Source organism: Aegilops tauschii, chromosome 1, assembly GCF_002575655.3.
Source record: "Aegilops tauschii subsp. strangulata cultivar AL8/78 chromosome 1, Aet v6.0, whole genome shotgun sequence".
Classification (NCBI taxonomy): domain Eukaryota; kingdom Viridiplantae; phylum Streptophyta; class Magnoliopsida; order Poales; family Poaceae; genus Aegilops; species Aegilops tauschii.
The window spans coordinates 452,954,472-452,974,046 of record NC_053035.3 but is presented as its reverse complement, the minus strand read 5'-3'; positions in this window follow the sequence as shown (position 1 = coordinate 452,974,046).

Sequence of the window (19,575 nt, the reverse complement as noted above, 5' to 3'; positions counted from 1 at the left end):
TTTCAAGAGGGAGACTTGGTTCTTCGTGTGGATCAGCAGAAACCACACAAGCTCGCTTCGGCTTGGGAAGGCCCCTTCATTGTCACCAGAGTGCTCCACAACAGAGCATACCACCTTTACAGCGTCGAGCACAAGAAACACGAGCCAAGCGCTTGGAATGCGGAGCTCCTCTGCCCATTTTACACTTAAGCTTTCAGACTGTTGAGATGTAATAAGAAATACCTTCCAGTTTGATTATTAAAGACACAGTTTTTACAGTCTCATAAATGATTGTTGTTTCTTTCTTATTCTCTAAACCCCCCAGTGGGTGGCTTAGCTGTGAACCCGTCGCCTAAGTTCGAAAAATCCTACCGAGTGGTGAGCAAGCCTCTCACTCGGAGGCTTAGCTGCGAATCCGTTTCGCCTAAGTTTAAAAATCCTACCAAGTGGTGAGCAAGCCTCTCACTCGGAGGCTTAGCTGCGAATCCGTTTCGCCTAAGTTTGAAAAAATCCTACCGATTGGTGAGCAAGCCGCTCACTCGGGGGCTTAGCTGCAGTCCAGTACTCGCCTAAGTTTAAAAAAATCCTACCGAGTGGTGAGCAAGCCTCTCACTCGGGGGCTTAGCTGCAGTCCAGTACTCGCCTAAGTTTGAAAAAATCCTACCGAGTGGTGAGCAAGCCTCTCACTCGGGGGCTTAGCTGCAGTCCAGTACTCGCCTAAGTTTGAAAAAATCCTACCGAGTGGTGAGCAAGCCTCTCACTCGGGGGCTCAGCTGCAGTCCATTACTCGCCTAAGTTTGAAAAATCCTACCGAGTGGTGAGCAAGCCTCTCACTCGGGGGCTTAGCTGCAGTCCAGTACTCGCCTAAGTTTGAAGAATCCTACCGAGTGGTGAGCAAGCCTCTCACTCGGGGGCTTAGCTGCAGTCCAGTACTCGCCTAAGTCTGAAAAATCCTACCAAGTGGTGAGCAACCCTCACACTCGGGGGCTTAGCTGCAGTCCAGTACTTGCCTAAGTTTGAAAAATCCTACCGAGTGGTGAGCAACCCTCACACTCGGGGGCTTAGCTGCAGTCCAATACTCGCCTAAGTTTGAAAAATCCTACCGAGTGGTGAGCAAGCCTCTCACTCGGGGGCTTAGCTGCGGTCCAGTACTCGCCTAAGTTTGAAAATCCTACCGAGTGATGAGCAATCCTCTCACTCGGAGGCTTAGCTGCAGTCCAGCACTCGCCTAAGTTTGAAACACATCCCTATCCGCAAGGACGGTGAAGTGCAGGTCGACTGTAACCTTCTCTTCGGAGCTGCGCCACAAATACAACGTGCGCTCCATCCTCATCCGCAAGGACGACGAAGTGCAGGTCGACTGTAACCTTCTCTTTGAAGCTGCGCCACAAATACAACGTGCGCTCCATCCTCATCCGCAAGGATGGCGAGGTGCAGGTCGGCTGTAACCTTCTCTTCGGAGCTGCGCCACAAGTATAACGTGCGCTCCATCCCTATCCGCAAGGACGATGAGGTGCAGGTCGACTGCAACCTTCTCTTCGGAGCTGCGCCACAAGTGTAACGTTCGCTCCATCCCTATCCGCAAGGACGACGAGATGCAGGTCGATTGCGACCTTCTCCTCAGAGCTACGCCACAAGTATGACGTGCACTCCATCCTGATCTGCAAGGAGGACGAGGTGCAGGTCGACTGGGCCTCCTCCTCAGAGCTGCATTTCAAGTACAAAGACTATTCCGAGTGAAGAACAAGTTCCACTCGAAGGCAAACACAAGCATACGCAGAGATAAACCAAGTTCAGATAAATCCTAAGGTTCCGGACCACGGATCAAAAGTACTCGGGCATCAAACCCGAAGAATTTTAACGATTACACGATCACTCGGCATTCCGAGGCAAATGAAGGTGGAGCATAATGTTTTTTGGTCACTCGTCAGGAGAAGGACTGGCTGGATCGCAGAAACTGTCAAGGTCTATGTTGTTTGCGATGCGAGTGGCGGCGTCAAGGAAAGTGTCCATGAAGGACTGGAAAGTGTGCCTTTTGGTGTTAGCAACCTTGAGCTCCGCCAGCTTATCTTCTTTGACATCCTTACAGTGCACTCGAACCAATGACAGGGCGACATTAGCACCGCAGCCAGCAGATGATTTGTTCCATTCTTGCACTCGGTCAGGAATTTGATTCAATCGAGCCATCAGAGACTCGAGGTCTTGAGACAGTTCCGCCTGAGGCCAGAGTTCAGCATCAACCCGAGTCATCGCCGCCTTCAGACGGGCAAGATAATTTGCTGCGCTGTCCATGCGGGATTCCAACCGCAGCACATTCATCGCGACGTCATCTTTGACTGGACAGTTTATGGGATCGAGATCCGTCTCGACCCGCCCAGTTTCTTCTTCAAAGTCCTGGCAAAGTTCTGCGCAATCGAGTAAATAGTGAGTCGACAATATAGTAAGATCTATCAATCGACAACAACAAGTCAGTCGAACAACAATACCTTCAAGCTTTAAGACCAGTTTTGCATCAAGCTGGCCCAGATAAGATTCTAACTCGCCCTTCTTAGCTTTGAGGTTCCAATCTCATCAGTCAGCTTGTCCTTGTCTTTCTTCAGTTTCTCGACCTCCCGACTGGCATCAGAGATAGCGGTCTTCAGTTTGGAGTTCTCTTGTTCTAACTTGCCGACTGAAGCAAGCTTCTTGTCAGCAAGTGTCGTTTTCTCCCGCGCCTCCTTCTGGGCAGCAACAAGATCCGGATCCTTCTTCTCCAGAGCTTGTTTCATTTTCTCTAAAGAAACAACATTCTTCAGACGAGCTTGGAGTTGACGGTTTTCACTATGCACATCTGTTCGAGTGAAGTCACCCGGTTCAAAGTGACCAAAAAAGGAAAAAACACACGGAAAAGTGCTAGTCGTAAGATGTACAGTTGACGATTGGTTACCTCCCATGGCAGCTACTTCGTCACGAGCAATCTTGAGGTTCTTCTTGGCCAGTTCCAGATCAAGGTTGAGGCTGATTTGCTGCTTGTTCAGTGTAGAAAGTTGAGCCCCAAGATCACAAGATTTCTGCAGTCAACATATAAGACATATCAGTCGACAGAAGCAAAAGAGCATCACAGTGAAAGTTACTCTAAGACTACCGCCGAATCAAACATCCAATGGTAGTCTCGGGGACTACACCCAGTGGGTGCACTTAGCGTGCCCCCACTGGTTTGATTCAACACTCGGCATGGTCTGCCCAGCTCAAGTCATAAAAAAAGCGAAGAAAGTTGTTCTCAGACCATAGTCGACTGCCCGCAGTCGACCACGGTCTTGGGGACTACACCCAGTGGGTGCACTTAGCGTGCTCCCACTGGTTCAGGTTTTCACTCGGCATGGTCCGCCCAGGCCGAGTGAGAAAATTCAGATTCTCAGACCACAGTCGACTGCCCGCATTCAACTATGGTCTCGGGGACTACACCCAGTGGGTTGTAAGCGCATCTAGTGCCCCTTAGTGATTTTGGTGTATTGAAGACTTATAGGTTAAGGGACTAATGTGTTTATGAGTGTACACAGGTCTATAAGTCTATGAGGAGTTTGATATTTACAGAGAAAGTCGACCCCTAAAAATGAAGTTCTTCGACTGAAGACTTTGGATTTCTGAAGACTTTGAAAGTGAAGAAATTGGTGTGACCTTGAAGACTTGGTATTCATTCGAGGAACATGAAGCGTGAAGACTTTTGTTTTCGTAGTTTCATTTTCTCCTTATTGAGTCATAGGAAACACCGTACTGTTAAAGGGGGTCGAGGAAATACTAAGGAAAAATTTCCAAGTGATGCTCAACTCAAAATCCTACACCTACCAATCCCTTCGAGTGAAGCCATTGGAAATCTCATACAGTTCAGTCATATTCTTCAGTGACAGAGACGAAGTTCTTCTGGTCTCTGAGGAATTTGTTCTGACTAAGGAGTTAGGAATTCGCCAGTGCGGATTGCCTACACAGTGAGGAACATGATAGCCCTGAGGAATTTGATACTCAAATTTCCGACCGTTGTTGTGCCTTGTGCCAGCTGTCCCAAAATATCTACCCACCTAACGGTCATATCATTGAAGGGCATTTATGTCTTATCATGTCGGGCTGCTCCCTAGGCTATAAATAGCCGTCCCCTACAACCACTAGCTGGTTGGCTGCTCCGAGAGAAACTGACACTTGTCATTTGAGAGCATCCCATCCTCCGAGGACTTTGAGCGAAAATCATCGAGTGAGGAAAACCCAAACCCAAACACCTACAAACCCAAAGTGATTGAGCATCACTGAAGAGATTGATCCTGCGTGGATCCGACGCTTGTTACCTTTGAAGACTGTGCTTCTTCCAGACAGTTAGGTGTCATGGTCTAGAGCATCCAAGAGGAATTGTGGATCGCCGAGTGACCGAGTTTGTGAAGGTTCGGAAGTCACCTGAAGACTTACCATGAGTGATTGGGCAAGGTCTGTGTGACCTTAGCTCAAGGAGAATACGGTGAGGACTGTGTGTCCGGGACTGTGTGTCCTCAGGTTTAAATACCTAGCCGCTCCAACCAGATGTACAACTGAGACAGCAGTTGGAACTGGTCTACCAAATCATTGTCTTCACCAAGCTTACTGGTTCTATTTCCTCAACTATTTCATTTCCTCATAACTGTGTTGTGTGCTTGTTCATATCTGTTTGAAGACTTTGACTGAAGACTTTCTCAATTTCCTCAGTTCAATTTCTTCAGTCTGTTTGTCTTCATCCTGTGTTATCCTGTGTTTACGCTTTCTGTACTCTGTGCTTGTCTTCATTTCATCATGATGACCATGCTTGTGTTCTGCTATGCATACTTTTGAGTACTTATTCCGCTGCAAGTAGTTCTTCGCTAAGGAATTTCCTCACCGGCAAATTCCTCAGTGAAGAATTCATAAAAATCGCCTATTCACCCCCCCTCTAGTCGATATAAGCACTTTCAATTTGTATCAGAGCAAGGTACTCCCTTATTCTGTGTGATTTTGGTTTAACCGCCTGGAGTTTTAGTTATGTCGACCACAGGAATGAAGACTGTGTCATGCCCCATCTTTGACGGTCACGAGTATCCTAAGTGGAAGGCCATGATGAAGAAGCGCCTCATGGCGATGAACAACGAGCTGTGGACCGTCACTGAGATTGGTCTTACCGATCTATGCAAGATGGCGGAAGCTGATGACATTCGCAAGTACACTCTTCTCAACCTCACGGCGAAGGACGTCATCTGCTCCCGTCTGTCTCAAAATCAGTTCAGGAACGTCATGCATCTCGATCATGCGAAGCTTATCTGGGACCGTCTCTCTGAGGTCTATGAAGGTCATCGAACCCGTCATGATCCTTGGTTTGAGGACTTCAAGGAATCTCTCGAAGCGATGACATTCGAACCTGAACCATCATCTTCTGCACCATGCCTCATGGCAAAAGGTGCCAAGGTAACCGAATGTTCCTCATCCGAGTCTAGTGATGATGAATCTGATGCTGATTTTGGACCTATCTATACCAAGCTTGTGTGTATTGCCACTAAACAACAAAAGGCCTTGGAAAAGGTTCAAAACATGCTAGACAAGAGTGATGATATGTTGGGTGAAGAAATGGATCGCACTAAAACCTTGACTGAAAATCTTCAGAGACTTCAGTCTAAGTTTGACAACCTTCAAAGTCATCATAACACTCTCTTATCTGATCATGAGAAGATTTCTTATGAATTTCTTCAAAGAAAGCAAGATCTTGAAAAGCTAAGGGTGAGTTATGAAGATCTTCAGAAGGAGCGCGATTCATTACTTGCTCAACAAATCAACGCTTCTCAGGAAGAATTTGTTCCTCCATGCTTGAAATGCATTGAACGTGAATCTGCTAATTCTTCACCTGAATGTTCAAATGCTTCTAATGCTACAAATTCTTCAACTGTCTCTGCTATCACTAATTCCTCATCTGAGGACATTGCTAGTATCACTGATGATGCAGGGCTGAAGGAATTGTACATGGCAGGCATGTACAAAAGCCTCAAAGGGCATCAGACTCTTTGTGATGTGCTTAAAAAGCAGATCCTCAACAGGAACCCTAGGAAAGAGGGTATTTCCTTTGAGAGGAAACTCAATGCTGATGGTACATATTGGAAGCCTGAGCAGTACCCCAAAACCTCATGGGTTGCTGCAAAGGGACCTCCAGTTGATCCATCCAATTTATCTGGCTTTACATGTGAATCTTATCATTCTTCTGATGAGTCATTTGACTCCAACTATAAACTGTTCAAAAATCAAAATGGTGAAGTATTTGCTAGATATGTTGGCACTAACTGCAGGAACGGTTCCCCTATGAGGAAAATCTGGGTTCCCAAAAGATGCCTTGAAAGTCTTTAGGTGAATGTCCTCATGACTCCACCTGTGAAGAATAGGATCCCCAGATCAAACTCTTCATACGGACCAAATTCTTCATATGGATCCAAGTCCTCATACAGACCAAATTCCTCACGTGGATCAAATTCCTCAAAAGAATCAAAGTCCTCATATGAATATCATCGTGCTAATAACTCTGTTTCGCAGGGAAGAGCTAAGGGCTATGAATATGAGCATTATTCTTCTAGCCATTATGTTCATAAGTCCTCGAAGAATTTCTCTGCTTATTCATATGCTTATTGTCGTGGTTTTGTCACGGCAGATGTCCTAGAGAAAGGACTTAGTCGTGGATCCATCGCTACGGGTTAACTTAAAGGGGTTAAAGCGGACAAGGGACGCAAGAGAATTTTATACTAGTTCGGCCCCTTACGATGAAGGTAAAAGCCTACGTCTAGTTGTGATGGAATTGCTGGGGTTTCGATGACCAGGGAGTGAATACGTTTTGCCTGAGTCTCGAGTTGTTGTCTGTTGTCCTTAAACCGCCGCCGGGTCGTCCCCTTATATACATGGGTTGGCGCCCGTCGGTTTACAGAATCCTGAGGCCGGCTCATAATCGTGTCCGGCTCGGTCTCTGCTACTTCTATCTTACAACACAAGTTTACATATCAATGCCGGTTTATGTCTACAGGCCTTAAACTGGCTTTGGGCCCTGGGCCTTCATAAAGCGTCACCGTCTGTCTTCATGGACTTAAGATACATATGAACTACTTATGGGGTTAACCCGGCCTCTCCTGGCCGTTTTACGCCCAGTGGTAATATCCCCAACATCAGGCCCCAGATTGATTTGAACTGGTTCATGTCAATCCTCAATACTTAAGAAATTTTCTTCTTCAACATCTTCACATGATCTTGTAAACCGCTGTGACATCATCTTCTAGGATCCTGGTAAACCGCCGTGATGTCACCTTGTTATTTAAATCTGTGTATAATCCACCTTCATTAATGAGCCTCCGACAATCGAGGCGACAGCTCCGCCTCATATCCAAAATTTAGGCTCCTCGATTTTCGCGCCTGACGCTTATCTTTCTACCCTTATAAATAGGGCCAGGGGGTCTTTCCATTTTCCCCCTCGTGCCTCTTCGCGTCGTCGTCTTCCTCGCGCCGACTGACCCTCCAGCTCTGCCGCTGCCGTCGTCCTTCGCCTCTGCTTCGACAAAGGCCGCTGCATCAACCTGATCGTATAAGAGTAAAGCGGTGATCCTCCGCTGCTTCCTCATGTACCAGTAAGTCCCTCTTCTTCTCGCCCTAGATCCGCCATTAGGGTTCGGTGTTCTTCGTAGCTTGAAGCTGTTCTTCCTTCGGTAGCACCAATGGCCGGTTAGATCTGACTATTTTCAGCGCCTTTTGTAGTTTAGACACCTTTCTTCTTGTTAAGGCACCTGCTTGACATCCAACTCATCTGAACTCCCTGAACTTTTTGAGCGCTTGATATTAGACCAGAGTATATTTTGATTATCCAACGCATGGCAGATCTGAAATTCTCATGCCAAACTGTGAAACTTGTTTTTCCCTTCACTTATACATCTCTAATACCAGATTGGGCGGCTTAACTTCACAGAAAAAATGATGACCCGGTAGATACCATTAGTCCCCTGTTGAACCGCCAATGCATTACACCGTTTCCATTGTCAGGCTCTGGTTTATGAATAACCGAATCCAGTTTATCAATATGCTTGTATCCTTATACCGTTGTATAGTTGTCCACTGTAAATCTTAAACCGGCAATAATCATGTTTCAGATTTCCATTGTCATGGCGAAGCAAGTCTATGAATGCAATTGGGCTCCCTCTCGAGTACCTGAAGAGCAGTGAAACAATCTTGTTAAAACGGGCGCTTTAGCCAAAAAAGATTTTATCCACTGGAGGGTCCCTAGCCCGGAAAGTCCTCCTACACCCAAGGACGGAGAGGTAGTCGTGTTTGCTGATCATCTCAGACGAGGTTTTAGCCCTCCCGGTTCAAAAAAATTCCGAGATGTATTAGCCAATTTTCAGCTGCGCCCTCAAGACATTGGTCCCAATTCCGTGACCAACATCTGCCACTTCCAAGTCTTCTGTGAGGTTTATCTGCAAGAGGAACCTACAGTCGAACTGTTTAGGGATTTCTTTCACTTAAACCGTCACACAGAGTTCTCAGATGGACCCAATACGGAACTGGGCGGAATGGCGGTTCAGAAAAGGAAAGAAGTCACCTTCCCTCATCCCAAACTCCACAGTCACCCCAAAGAATGGAACCAGACTTGGTTTTATTGCATGGATACATCTCCACCTGATGAAAACCCCCTGCCGGATTACCGCCCTGAACACCTGAGCAACACACATTCTTTTCCTCAGAGGTTGACTGCAAGAGAAAGGGCCAACTATGCTCCTCAATTATCAAAGCTTAGAGCCTTCATGGCAAACGGTTTGACAGGAGTTGATCTTGCTCGCTGTTGGATAAGTTGGAGTATTCTGCCCTTAAGCCGGCGCTCTGGTTTGATGTGTGAGTATACGGGGAGTTTGAAGGATGCTCAGCAGCACATTGATATTCAGCTTACAGATGCAGAAGTCACTGAGGCTGTAAAAAAGATACTGAATGAACCAGAGGCTGTCTGTGCCCAAACCGAACTACTCCCTTTCTGCACCTTCAACAAACCACCAGCTGTAAGAATCATATAATCTTTTTATCTGAAGTTGCTTCTGTCCAAATATTATGTGAAAGTGTGATTATTTTCTGACAGGGTGATGATCCGTTCTGGAACAAGAAACCATCACAAGACAAACCGGCAAGCCGCAAGACAAACTGGCCAAGCCAGTTCGTCAAAAAACCAAGGTTATTAAAAAACCTGCCAAGAAAAGGACCACTGCATCCTCCGATCTACCAGCTAATGATGATGTGGGTAATCAGGAACCAAAGGTAGAACTTGACTCTCTTGGTTCATTTTTTGTACACCTCATTGACATTGATTATTATCGGGACGACGCTGAAGACAGTCATGCTGATGATGTAGAGGTAATCATTCTTTCCTCTGATTCAGATCCTCTGCCGACATCAAAAATCCGTCGAGCAAACCGGAAAGTAAATTTTCTCACCCCCTTGCTTACTTGGACCCAAACTTTCTTTTGAAGACACAGCAGCACGAGGCTCGCCGCACAACCCGGCACAGCGGCTAGGTAGTTACCTCCGCCGGTTTACCGAACAGTCCGGTTCGGAAACGCCGATCAGAGGTCTCTTATCCCATTGATACTTCATGCCCCAAAGCAGGTTGTTTCCGCTAGCCTCTTAACCCATCTGATTCAAATTATCAGGGTACTTCTTACTCATCTTCTAGTGAGTCGTCGGCCACAAAACTTCCACCCCTCAAAACGGTTCTTGGGTGAGCTATACACTTGTTGTTATCCTTGATGTTGCTATTTTGATATACTGTACTGATCCTCATGTTTATTTTTCTCAGCGCCAAGCCCAGACCCAGCAAGAAAGCTCGGTTGAATAAACCGGCTGATGAAGCCGTGGTTGTTGAACCGGAGAAAACTCTAGATCCTGAAGATACCAACATTGATGCCATACTGAATGACCCACCGCCTCAAGATTATGACTTTGTTGCTGAGCAGGCAGAAGTTGACACCACAAGCCATGCTGACTAGCCAACCAGCCCTGTCCGAACTGACAATAAACCGGCAAGTCCAGTTAAAAATACTGACAAACCGCCAACCCCAGTAACGGCTGCTGATGACAAAGATGATGACATTATGATTACTGGCACTGGCCATACCGCTCCGGGCAATCCTGTTGCTTTGTCAAAACATACTGCCAAAGATGAGCTCTTTGCAATTGGCAAAGGCAAATGGAACGCCGATTTGTCAAATTATGCCCATCTGAATGCTCAAGACCTTCACTCTGGCTTCCTAAACCGTCTGTACACCAGCCGTGACTATGAAGCCGGTTTGGTAAATATGATGAAGGAGCGATATGAGGTAACTTCATAAGTTTTTCTCTCTTATATTTAATTGCAGCTTATCAACTCCAGTAGCCCCCAAGTGACGGTTTAAGATATCAATTTAAACCGGGACTTAGTAACAATTTCATGTTTGCAACCATGCATCTTAACTTCACTGATGTAGCCCCCAAGGGCTGGTTTAACTTTATAAAGATGAACCGGGACTTTGTAGAAGAATTCCCATATCAGCATTTTATGAGCAAATACACATTAGCCCCCAAGTGCCAAGCTTAATACTTGTATTGTGCTTGGGACTTGTAAAAATTTCTGATAAAGAGCAAATATGCATTAGCCCCCAAGTACTAAGGGCATAACTTGTTATGTGCTTGGTACTTCAAATATGTACTGTCAACTCATTATATATCTGTCTCTTTATAGGCTGAACTGAGCAAGAAAGAAAACCAAACCGCTGATCTGCAAGAGAACCTCAAGTCCCAACAAGCTGAAACCTCCAAAGCGAAGGAAGCATTGACCAACGCTCTAGGCGCTACGGAAAAACTGAAAGAAGGCTTCAACAAAGAGCGGGCGGATTGGGAGACTGGAAAATCCGCTTTGATAAAAAGGGCTGAAAACGCAGAAGCCGCTCTTAAACCGGTGGTTGACGAACTGACCGGCGTAAAGTGGCAGATTCATGCCATGACTGCTGCTGTGTTCGGTAAACATTTTTTCCTTAATACTTTCAACATATCTTTCCCATGTGTTGTCGGTTTACTGATGTGTACAATGGTACAGGAACTCGCATTAGCCATCTGGGCTCTGACGTACAAAAGAAATTGAAAGCGGCCTATACTCTGATAGAGCAGCTGTATACCGGCGCGCAGAGGATCATCTGCACCGCTTCACACAATAAACCTCCTCCAACATTGATCAAGGACAGCTTAGAAAGGCTATCCATGCTGCCTGCCCAGGTTGAAGAACTAAAGAAAGCTGCGGCAAGGGCCGGAGCTATGACCGCTCTAACCCGGGCAAAGGCGTGGGTGCCTAATCTTGATCCGGTGGACGTGGCTAAAGGCTTCCGAAGCTTAAAAGAAGACGGATCAGAATTTGGCCAGGAGGATCTCCGCGCCATAAACCGGGAAGTATGCCCACTGGCTTGTCAATTGGCTGAAGAAGCTGATCTCTCATACTATCAGGCAAGTTATGATGACAAGAACAGACGGGTTGCTGCACCAATTCCAGAAGCGCAAAATCTGATCCCTCCAATCCGTAAGCACACTTATGCCCCTGATATTGAACCGTCCACCCTTATAAGTGACGAAGCTATGTTCCAAGCTTTAACTGGGATCGACTGGGCAACTGTTGACTTCCAGCCACTGGGTAGAGACGAAGAAGATGAATCGGTGCAAGATGATCCGCAGCCGTCAGGTCAAGCTGATAAGCAATCATAATCCGGGGGCTGGTTTAGTCTTCCACGTGTTGCAATGCTTATTGAGAAACAATTATCCCTTTGGGCACTGAAACGCCTTGTAATAGGCTAGTCAAAACACTTGGTCTGTTATGCCTTCGTGCATATTTATCTGCAACTAATGCGTGCTAATCCGCCATGCTTAAGATATGATGATCATAATCCATAGCTATTTATTCAAGTTGTTCCTGCAGATAAGAAGCTTAAAGCGCCCTGGCGGTTTACCACCGGGCGGGTCATGATACCCAAATATATATATGACCAAGGTTTATAACCAAGGTTGTAAAAGATAACCAAATATGGAAATATATAATACCTGTGACCTTTAGGCATAGTGTTGGCTGACCAACTATGTAATGAGGGTAATAACCCTAATCCGGAGTAGAAGTAACTCCTGTTATATGATGCCGATTTATCAGAAAACTGTTCTGGGCTGTGATAAACGCCGGTTTACTCCATACTGGTGACTTTGAGTCAGAACCAGACCAGGCTGATAGTCTCCGGATTATAATTTGATCGTGTACTGACAACTTGTAGTTGACAGCCTAACCGGGTTGATAAACACCGGTTTTAAAAACATCACAAATCTTATGAAACAAAGAAAACTTAGCAAAAGGCAAATAAAAACCGTTGTAGTCGAGGCTTTTCACGGGCTGCCAGGCCCCAAATTCGAGGCTTTTCAAGGCTGCCAGGCCACTGAGTTAAACCATTTTTGCAAAGCCTTTTAAGATGGTCCTCAATCCTTTACCAATCATCGTTTTAACTTGACAAGTTCAGGGTCTTCATTTTAGAGTAACTTGTCAAAGTTCGAATGGTCATACCAGGTTTACCTGGGCAGAGTGACTTACTTAAATAGGCAGGTTAACCCGGGGTTTCAGGTGTATACACCAGGCTTCCAATCCATGGCTTGATAGCCTGTTACAAGTGTAGACTCTGAGTTCATTTCGACAGCAAAGAATCCCCAAGCAACATTGTGAGCTATGCTCAGTGGGTGCCTATGTTTGAGCTGTTGTTTTACAACACTCTCTTTGGCCCCCGGATTGATGTGGCTTTGAGCCGATCAAGAGGTGTAGCTATGGTTCGGATATGACCAAGCCCCCAAGTGATGCTGTGGCATTGCACCGATCAAGAGGTGTAGCTATGGTTCGGATACGACCAAGCCCCCAAGTGATGCTGTGGCATTGCGCCGATCAAGAGGTGTAGCTATGGTTCGGATATGACCAAGCCCCCAAGTGATCTAATATAAAGCTTTGAGAAGCTAAATCAAGGGGTAAACCGGACGCCGCTTTGTAAGCTCCATGTAACCACACATGATGTAAGAAAAACAACAGATACCCCACTTTAGCTGAGGTTCCGGTTTATTATATTGATCATAATATATACAATGTCATAATATCTACATAAGCAGAGCCTGTAGCTCAAGTATAGTAGGGCCAAAGATGAGCAATATTCCACGGCCGGTTGGTCTCCTCCTCCGATTTACATGAGTCTTTGAGCTCTCGAACATCGATTAGGTAGTATGACCCGTTGTGCAAATTCTTGCTGACCACAAAGGGTCCTTCCCAAGGGGGGATAGCTTGTGCATATCCGTCTGATCCTGGATGAGTCGAAGCACCAAATCTCCTTCTTGAAAGGTTCGGGTTCTAACCCGGCGGCTATGATAACGACGCAGATCTTGCTGATAAATCGCCGAACCGGCTGCCGCCATGTCACGCTCCTCATCTAACAGGTCAAGAGCTTCCTGCTGTGCCTTCTCGTTGTCAGCTTCAACATATGCGGCTACACGAGGTGAGTTATGACGGATGTCACTAGGAAGAACCGCTTCCGCTCCATAAACCATGAAGAACGGTGTGTATCCTGTCGATCTGTTGGGTGTGGTATTGATGCTCCATAACACAGAAGGTAACTCCTCAACCCAACAACCCGGCATCCGTTGCAAAGGAACCATAAGCTGGGGTTTGATGCCTCTCAAGATCTCTTGATTGGACCTCTTCGCTTGACCATTGGACTGGGGTGACCACTGATGACACGTCAAGCCGGATGTGCTCACGTTGACAGAACTCCTTCATGGCACCTTTGACAGACTGGTACCATTGTCTGTTATAATGATGTGTGGAAAGCCAAACCGGAAGATCACCTTTTTGATGAATTGAACCGCCGTAGCTGCATCACACTTACTAACTGGCTCTGCCTCCACCCACTTTGTGAACTTATCAACCGCCACCAAAAGGTGGGTCTTCTTGTCCTTGGACCTCTTGAAAGGCCCAACCATATCCAGCCCCCAAGTTGCAAACGGCCAGGTGATTGGAATCATCCTCAATTCTTGAGCCGGTACATGAGCGCGCCTTGAGAATTTCTAACAGCCATCACATCTTTTGACCAAATCCTCGGCATCAGCATGAGCTGTCAACCAATAGAAACCGTGACGAACTGCCTTGGCCACCAAAGATTTTGAACTGGCGTGGTGACCACAATCTCCTTCGTGTATCTCACGCAAAATTTCACGGCCTTCCTCAGGAGACACACAGCGTTGAAACACCCCTGTCACACTACAATGATGTAACTCTCCATTGATAATAGTCATGGACTTGGACCGCCGGATTATCTGCCTGGCCAAAGTTTCATCCTCTGGTAACTCGCCCCGGTTCATATACGCCAGATATGGAACCGTCCAATCCGGAATAACATGAAGAGCCGCCACCAATTGAGCCTCCGGATCAGGAACAGCCAAATCCTCTTCACCAGGGAGCTTGACGGACGGATTATGCAAAACATCCAGGAAGACATTAGGTGGAACCGGTTTACGTTGGGAACCAGGCAGCTTAAAGCGTCTGCCGCTTCATTCTTCCGCCGGTCCACATGATCCACCTAATAACCTTTAAAGTGACCTGCAACAATATCCACCTCACGACGATATGCTGCCATTAGTGGGTCCTTGGAATCCCAAGTGCCGGACACTTGTTGAGCCACCAGATCCGAGTCATCGAAGCACTTAACTCGGCTTAGGTTCATCTCCTTAGCCATCCGAAGACCATGGAGTAAAGCCTCATATTCAGCTGCATTATTAGTGCAAGGGAACATTAAACGGAGAACATAACAAAACTTATCACCTCGTGGGGAAGTTAATATGACTCCAGCCCGCGAGCCCTCCAATTGCCCGGACCCATCAAAATGAATAGTCCAATAAGTATGATCCGGCTTCTCCTCTGGCGCTTGTAATTCTGTCCAATCATTGATGAAATCCACAAGTGCCTGAGATTTGATCGCCGTTCGTGGTATGTATTTCAACCCGTGAGGCCCGAGCTCTATAGCCCACTTAGCAATCCGGCCAGTTGCTTCCCTGTTCTGGATTATATCTCCCAACGGAGCATAGCTGACCACCGTGATGGGATGACCTTGGAAATACTGCTTAAGCTTCCGGCTTGCCATAAAAACCCCATACACCAATTTTTGCCAATGCGGGTACCTCTGCTTGGACTCAATAAGTACCTCACTGATATAGTAAACCGGCCGTTGAACCAGATATTCCTTTTCGGCCTCCTTGCGCTCCACCACAATAGCCACACTAACAGCCCGGGCGTTAGCTGCCACATATAGCAACAATGGCTCTTTGTCAACCGGAGCAGCGAGAACCGGCGGATTAGCCAGCTGCCGCTTTAAGTCCTCAAATGCTTCATTAGCGGCGTCACTCCAGACAAAGTTATCCGTTTTCTCCAGCATCTGATACAAAGGGATGGCCTTCTCGCCAAGGCCACTGACAAACCGGCTCAACACGGCAATCTGGCCTGCCAGGCGTTGAACATCATTGATACACTTCGGTTTAGCCAAGGAGGTTATGGCATTGATGGTTTTCGGATTAGCTTCAATGCCCCTGTTAGACACCAAAAAGCCCAAGAGCTTGCCTGCAGGTACACCAAAGACACACTTGGCCGGATTAAGCATCATTTTATAAACCCGCAGGTTATCAAAGGTTTCCTTCAAGTCATCAATCAATGTCTCCTTCTTCCTTGATTTTACCACAATATCATCCACATAGGCGTGAACATTGCGGCCGATCAGTTTATGAAGACAATTCTGCACACACCGTTGATAAGTCGTCTGGGCACTCTTGAGCCCAAAGGGCATGGACACATAGCAGAATGCTCCAAAGGGAGTTATGAAGGTTGTCTTCTCCTGATCCTTAACTACCATTTTGATCTGATGATAACCAGAATATGCATCCAAAAAGCTCAAACGCTCGCAACCCGCCGTAGCATCAATAATTTGATCAATACGAGGGAGGGCAAAAGGATCTGCTGGACAAGCTTTGTTAAGGTCTGTGTAGTCCACACACATACGGCAAGTGCCGTTCTTTTTAAGGACCAGCACCGGATTAGCCAACCACTCAGGATGGAATACTTCAACGATAAATCCAGCTGCCAAGAGCCTGGCTACTTCTTCTCCAATAGCTTTGCGTCTTTCTTCATTGAACCGGCGGAGAAACTGCTTGACCGGTTTTTATTTGGGATCAACATTGAGAGTGTGCTCAGCGACTTCTCTCGTTACACCTGGCATGTCAGAAGGCTTCCATGCAAAGATGTCCTGATTCTCACGGATGAACTCGATGAGCGCGCTTTCCTATTTCGGATCCAAGTTAGCGCTGATGCTAAACTGCTTGGATGAATCGCCAGGCACGAAGTCAACAAGCTTAGTCTCATCAGCCGATTTAAACTTCAGGGCCGGATCATGCTTTGTAGTTGGTTTCTTCAACGAAGTCATATCCGCCGGATCAACATTGTCCTTATAAAGCTTCAACTCTTCCGTTGAACAAACCGACTCAGCATAAGCCGCATCACCTTCTTCACATTCCAGAGCAATCTTGCGGCTCCCATGCACAGTTATATTTCCCTTGTAACCCGGCATCTTGAGCTGCAGATAGACATAACAAGGCCGTGCCATAAACTTAGCATAAGCTGGCCGTCCAAATAGGGCATGATACGGGCTTCTGATCTTCACCACTTCAAAGGTCAAGGTTTCTGATCTCGAGTCATGCTCATCTCCAAAAGCCACCTCTAGAGCTATCTTACCAACAAGATATGCCGACTTACCAGGCACCACACCATGGAACACCGTATTGGACTGTTTAAGATTTTTATCTGTTAACCCCATGCGACGGAAAGTTTCATAATAAAGGATATTGATACTACTCCCTCCATCCATGAGGACCTTAGTGAACTTATAACCTCCCACCTGAGGTGCCACCACCAGAGCCAGATGACCCAGATTGTCAACCCGGGGTGGATGATCTTCTCTACTCCACACAATCGGCTGCTCGGACCAGCGCAAATAACGGGGCACCGCCGGTTCAATGGCATTCACCGCCCTTTTATGAAGCTTCTGATCGCGCTTGTCCAAGCTAGTGGTGAAGACATGATACTATCCACTATTCAACTGCTTCGGGTTGCTCTGGTAACCCGACTGCTGCTGCTGCTGATTGCCCTGATGATTATAGCCACCTTGGTTACCCTGATTACTTTGATTGTTATGTCCACCCTGATTATCGTGGAAGCCTGAACCAGAATTTCCTCCACCATAACCCGGCCCATGAGACCCGGGGCCCGAACCGCCTCCTGGTCCATGATCATACCGGAAAGAATCAGAATTTTTGAACTCTTGCATGATGTAACAGTCTTTCCAGAGGTGCGTGGATGGGATCTACTTTGTCCCATGCTTTGGACAGGGCTGGTTCAACAGATAAGACAAACGGTCTGGATTAGGACTTGGCCCTCCACCGCGCTGGGGCGGTTTACCCTGTAACACCCCGCATGTAACTTGCCATATTTGTAACTCCGACTCTTGCCATTTCCGGCTATGTGATATGTTTTTCCCTCCGTTGTCGGGTTTTGTCTTTCGTTTTGTATTTTGTCATGTCATGCATTTTCATATCATGTCATCATGTGCATTGCATTTGCATACGTGTTCGTCTCATGCATCCGAGCATTTTCCCCGTTGTCCGTTTTCCAATCCGGCGCTCCTATCTCCTCCGTTGCACCCCTCTTGTTTTCTTTCGTGTGCGTGTGTCAAACTTTCTCGGAATGGACCGAGGCTTGTGAAGTGGCCTTAATATACCACCCGGAGACTACCGGTCAAGTTTCGTTCCATTCGGAGGTCGTTTGGTACTCCATCGGTTAACCGGGCCTCCGCAAAGTCCATTTGAGTGTCCAGCAAAAAACCCCTCCAAAACCAGCCCAAATCCAACCAAACTCTCTTCCATGCTCTAGGTCGTTCGATCACGATCGTGTGGGCGAAAACCGCACCTCATTTGGAGTCTCCTAGCTCCCTCTACCTATTTATAAGTGGGCATCCCGAAATACAACTACAGACGAACCCTAGCTCCTCCCTCCGCGCCGCGCCGGACGCGTCCGCCCGCGCCTGACAACGTCCAACCGCACCCCTCCGCGAATCAGACGCTGCCACGTGTCCTCCGCCGCCGTCTCGCCCGCGCCCCACCGCCGTGGCCCGCGAGCCCACGGCCGGCCCGCCCCGGGCCGCACCGGACCCGCGCGCCTCGCCACCCGCGCCGCCGGGCGCCGCCGCGCCATCACCGCCGGGCGCCGCCGCCGCCATCTCCATCGGGCGCCGCCGCCACCGGCCCGGCCCCGCCGTGCCCCGCCCTCCGGCGCCCTCCTCCTCCGCCGGCGCCGCCGCCACCTCCTCCGGCCGCTTCCCCCGCCGGCCATCTCCCTCGCCCCTTCGGTCGCCGGCCCGATCTCCTGTAGCTCGGGTTCGATCTGATCTGGTATGAGTCCGTTGACTTTTTCTCGAAATCCCCCTCTAATTCTTCCAAGTCCCTAAAACTTATCAGCATATGCACTTGTTCCCGATGCTATAACTCTGTGCATGTAGCTCCGATTCGTGCGTATAATATGTCAAATTGTTCGTCTCGTGATGCTCTTCATTTTGTTAAATTGCACCATTTTCATTAGAGGTCATCTTGATGCCCAAATCTTCGTTGGAAGAGGGCTAGTTGCTGTTATTCTCTGGTTCTTATCAGAACTTGGAGATTTGTCATTTTTGTATTATTTATTCTGTGCATCTTTTGAGCATGAGCTCTACATGTGTTTTGAAGTATGCCATGCCGTCTTTCCAGTGGTATAGTCCATGTATTTTTGTGATCTATGTGGTGAGTAGCACAAGCATGCAAAGTAGGCCCCGTAATATTTCTGATTCCAGGGACTTGGTGATTTCTCTAAGTCTTTGTCTGCTGTAATTTTGTTGCCATGTAAACTTGATGCTACAGAGAGATCCATGCATATTATGGAGATGTTAATTAAGGATGTTTTGTAGCTATAGCTGTAATGGATCCATTCCTGCAATTGTTTGCAATTGTAGAGTACCATAGCATGACTAAAGCTTGCTCTACTTTTGCTATAAAATATTTCTGGCAGATTCTTGACAAGATTTGAAATCTTACCAAGCTTATTGTAGTTGATCCATACATGCTATGTAATTGTTCTTGCCATGGATAGCTTCATAAACATGCCATCTTGCTGTAGGTATGCTTGGTTTGTCATGCATTGCTCTGTAGTGAGTGCATCAAGCTCACAAAGAGGCTTACATATTAATATTTCTGCCATGCTCTGTTTTCTGCTAAGTCTGAAACCTGATAACGAAACTTGCTATGTTTACATGCTTGCCAGCATATCTTCTGGTCCTTTTTGGCTTATGGTCAGTAAGGGACTTTTGTCATGTGCATTTAGTACAACACTACCATGCCTTGTTGTGCTATGTTAAGTTCCTGTAGCATGTTGATTACGTGCTCTGAACATGGCTATCTGAT